The sequence below is a fragment of the Aegilops tauschii genome, chromosome 1, assembly GCF_002575655.3.
Source record: "Aegilops tauschii subsp. strangulata cultivar AL8/78 chromosome 1, Aet v6.0, whole genome shotgun sequence".
NCBI classification, from domain to species: domain Eukaryota; kingdom Viridiplantae; phylum Streptophyta; class Magnoliopsida; order Poales; family Poaceae; genus Aegilops; species Aegilops tauschii.
In genome coordinates this window covers 29,287,557-29,291,911 of record NC_053035.3, presented here as the reverse complement: position 1 = coordinate 29,291,911, position 4,355 = coordinate 29,287,557, and the positions used below count along the sequence as shown (strand labels likewise).

At 51.4% G+C, this 4,355-nt stretch overlaps 1 pseudogene; it reads right to left on the bottom strand.

The window, feature by feature from the left end:
- Positions 1–768: 768 nt before the first annotated feature.
- Positions 769–4,355, bottom strand: LOC141027142 (uncharacterized; annotated as a pseudogene).

Sequence of the window (4,355 nt, the reverse complement as noted above, 5' to 3'; positions counted from 1 at the left end):
TGTTGATGTAGAAGCCCTCCGTGATCAATGCCCCCTCCGGTGGAGCGCCGGAAAAGGCCCCAAGATGGGATCTCACGGGTACAGAAGGTTGCGGCGGTGGAAATAGGGTTTCGTGGTGCTCCTGGATGTTTTCGGGGTACGTAGGTATATATAGGCGAAAGAAGTCGGTCACGAGAGCTACGAGGGGCCCATGAGGGTGGGGGGCGCGCCTCCCTACCTCGTGGCCTCCTCGTTGATTGCTTGACGTCCACTCCAAGTCCTCTGGATCACGTTTGTTCCGAAAATCACGTTCCCGAAGGTTTCATTCCGTTTGAACTCCGTTTGATATTCATTTCCTTTGAAACACTGAAATAGGAAAAAAAACAGCAATTTGGGTTGGGCCTCCGATTAATAGGTTAGTCCCAAAAATAATATAAAAGTGTATAATAAAGCCCATTAAACATCCAAAACACATAATATAATAGCATGGAACAATCAAAAATTATAGATACGTTGGAGAAGTATCATTCATCAGGCCAGCGGCCCCAGTTCATCACGCCGGCAACAGAGCCAGTGGCCTACACGTCCATCGCCGGCATCAGCCAGCGGCCGGCAACACAGCCAGCCTCCAAAATGAATAGTTGTCCTCGCCGGCAACACAGCAGCAGCCGGCAACACAGCCGGGCTCCAAAATGAATGTTTTTCTCGCCGGCACACAACCAGCGGACCAGCGGGCGGGCGGCACCCATGCCAGCCTCCAAAAAGAACGGCCATGGCCGATCGGACAACCTAGTTCAGGCCGTCGGCGTTGAGCATCTCCTTCTGCCTGGCCTCGAACTAGGCCCTCATCTTCTCGCTCATCTTGGACATGTCCACGCTCATGATCGCAAGGGCCACCTCCTTCGCTTTGGTGGCGGCATTGGTGGCCTTGATGTCGAGCTGCCTGTGCCTGGCCTTGACATTGTCGGCCTCGATGTCGAGCTTCCTTTGCCGGGCCGCCTCCTCCATGTCTATCTTCCTCCTCTTGGCCACCTCCTCCATCTCAAGCTTCTTCCTTTGAAGGTCTAGGTATTGCTTCATTTGCTCGTCCTTGCTTTGCCGCTTCTTCTCGTCCCTCACATCCTTTCGAGACATCATGCCATGCAAAGTGTCATGCAATGCCATGGATGAGGCATCACGTATGTCGTCAACCTTGGAGTTGGCCTTGCCCCTCGGCCTCTTCAACGCCTCGCCATCTCCACCTCCGGCGAACTTGGTCGTCTTCATGCCTCTCTTCCTTTGAAGTTCACGGTATTGGTCCTTGAACTTAGGGCGGTTGATGATCGTCTAACAACGCGTAAGAGTGAATGGCTTGTCATTGTGCCGGGCCTTGAATGCCTACAAAGATTGAAATGCCTACACCACATGATCAACAACAATTGAACATGCAAACATATACAAGGCCGAAGTCTCATGGCCGTAGCAAGGAAAGGACTAGGATGAGGAGAGCATACCATGTCCCCAACGCCGAGACCACTCACGGGCCGTGCTTCAACGCTCTCAAATGCGGCGCAATACTTGTTGCACTCTTGTTGGATGAAAAACCACCTCTTTTGAATCGAGGTGATGCCACAGTTGCTTGTAATTTGGTAGGGCTCAAACATCTTCCTTTCATGGAATGTTTCGTGGACTCTCGTCCAAAAAAAGGCCCTTTTGTTGCGTGCCAGTCCTCGGATCTTGGCTAATCTCCATCCAACATTGGCAAATCAACTTGTCCTCATCTTGTGTATATGAACCCGTGCGAATGCTCTTCCTCCTCTTTTGTGCTTCCGCTCTTTGGCTGAGCTCGTCGATGAACAATGGCTCGCCACTAATATCAATGTCATTGCCTTCTTCTTCATCACCATCACCTTCGCAATAGATGTCATCGTCTTCATGCCACGAGTCACCATGGTCGTAGTCAGCACGGTCGTCGGCCTCTTCATCGGGGACTGATGTCTACTACACAACCTTCTTCTTGTAGACGTTGTTGGGCCTCCAAGTGCAGAGGTTTGTAGGACAGTAGCAAATTTCCCTCAAGTGGATGACCTAAGGTTTATCAATTCGTGGGAGGCGTAGGATGAAGATGGTCTCTCTCAAGCAACCCTGCAACCAAGTAACAAAGAGTCTCTTGTGTCCCCAACACACCCAATACAATGGTAAATTGTATAGGTGCACTAGTTCGGCGAAGAGATGGTGATACAAGTGCAATATGGGTGGTAGATATAGGTTTTTGTAATCTGAAATTATAAAAACAACAAGGTAACAAGTGGTAAAAGTGAGCGTAAACGGTATTGCAATGCTAGGAAACAAGGCCTAGGGTTCATACTTTCACTAGTGCAAGTTCTCTCAACAATAATAACATAATTGGATCATATAACAATCCCTCAATATGCAACAAAGAGTCACTCCAAAGTCACTAATAGCGGAGAACAAACGAAGAGATTATGGTAGGGTACGAAACCACCTCAAAGTTATTCTTTCTGATCGATCTATTCAAGAGTTCGTACTAGAATAACACCTTAAGACACAAATCAACCAAAACCCTAATGTCACCTAAATACTCCAATGTCACCTCAAGTATCCGTGGGTATGATTATACGATATGCATCACACAATCTCAAATTCATCTATTCAACCAACACAAAGAACTTCAAAGAGTGCGCCAAAGTTTCTACCGGAGAGTCAAGACGAAAACGTGTGCCAACCCCTATGCATAAGTTCACAAGGTCACGGAACCCGCAAGTTGATCACCAAAATATACATCAAGTAGATCACGTGATATCCCATTGTCACCACAGATAAGCACATGCAAGACATACATCAAGTGTTCTCAAATCCTTAAAGACTCAATCCGATAAGATAACTTCAAAGGGAAAAATCAAACCATTACAAGAGAGTAGAGGGGGAGAAACATCATAAGATCCAACTATAATAGCAAAGCTCGCGGTACATCAAGATCGTGCCAAATCAAGAACACGAGAGAGAGAGATCAAACACATAGCTACTGGTACATACCCTCAGCCCCGAGGGTGAACTACTCCCTCCTCATCATGGAGAGCGCCGGGATGATGAAGATGGCTACAGGTGAGGGTTCCCCCCTCCGGCAGGGTGCCGGAACAGGGTCCCGATTGGTTTTTGGTGGCTACAGAGGCTTGCGGCGGCGAAACTCCCGATCTAGGTTATTTTCTGGAGGTTTCTGTATTTATAGGAATTTTTGGCGTAGGTCTCACGTCAAGTAGGTGCCCGAGTCGTCCATGAGGTAGGCCCACGCGCCGGGGGGGGCACCCTCGTGGATGGCCCGGAACTCTTCTGGCCCAACTCTTTTGCCCTGGGGTCTTCTTTTGGTCCATAAAAAATCGTCAAAAATTGGCACGTCAATTGGACTCGGTTTGGTATTATTTTTCTGTAAAACTCAAAAACAAGGAAAAAACAGAAACTGGCACTGGGCTCTAGGTTAATAGGTTAGTCCCAAAAATCATATAAAATAGCATATAAATGCATATAAAACATCCTAGAAGGATAATATAATAGCATGAATACTTCATAAATTATAGATACGTTGGAGACGTATTAGGGACGTACTGGGCGCGGCCATCCTGACTTTGGGTCTCGTCGGGGTCATAGGCACGGCCCTGCCCACCCTCGAAGATCACGTCCTCCATGTACTGGTTGTAGAAGGGGTCGTCGACCAGTGGCGTTGGTGTTGGCATTCCGTCAAACAAGACGCGGGGGGGGGGGGGGGGGGGGGGCGGCATGGTGCCCGTGAACGGTGCCCGTGCTTGCTTTCTTTGCATCTCGACGGACGGCCGGCCTCCGCTGCTGGACCCAGGCATGACGTTGAGGTCGATGACGGCCGAGGGGCGCGGTGTGGACGGCGTGATCATGCCAACGTCCGGCGATCCCGAGAAACGGGTCTGGCCGTCGTGCCTTGGCGGAGGAAAGCCGGGCGACATGGGTGTGGTCCGCGACGTCGGCGACTGGCAGTGTAGAGGCTGGGCGACCGACGGGCCTGTGCTCGCCGGGCCGACGTCCGTTGCAGGGAAACCGGCCGGACGGCCCATGCCAAGCATGAGGAGGGCGTGCGCTTTGTTGACGATGTCCTCCTTCTCGTCGACCGCGGCCTTGCGCCGCGCGGCCTCCATCGCATCGCGCTCGGCGGCGAACTTGGCCGCGGCGGCATTGACCTTGACGACCGCTCTCTGGCCCCTCCTCTTCGCCGATTCCGCGTGCAACTTGGCGATCTCCTCCGGCGTGCACTCCGACCGCGGCTTCCTTGGCGCCTTGGCCGCCTTCTTCCTCACCTTTCCGGGCGGGTCGACGGCCAGGCCGCCGGAATTCGGCTGGGCGTCGGCCAT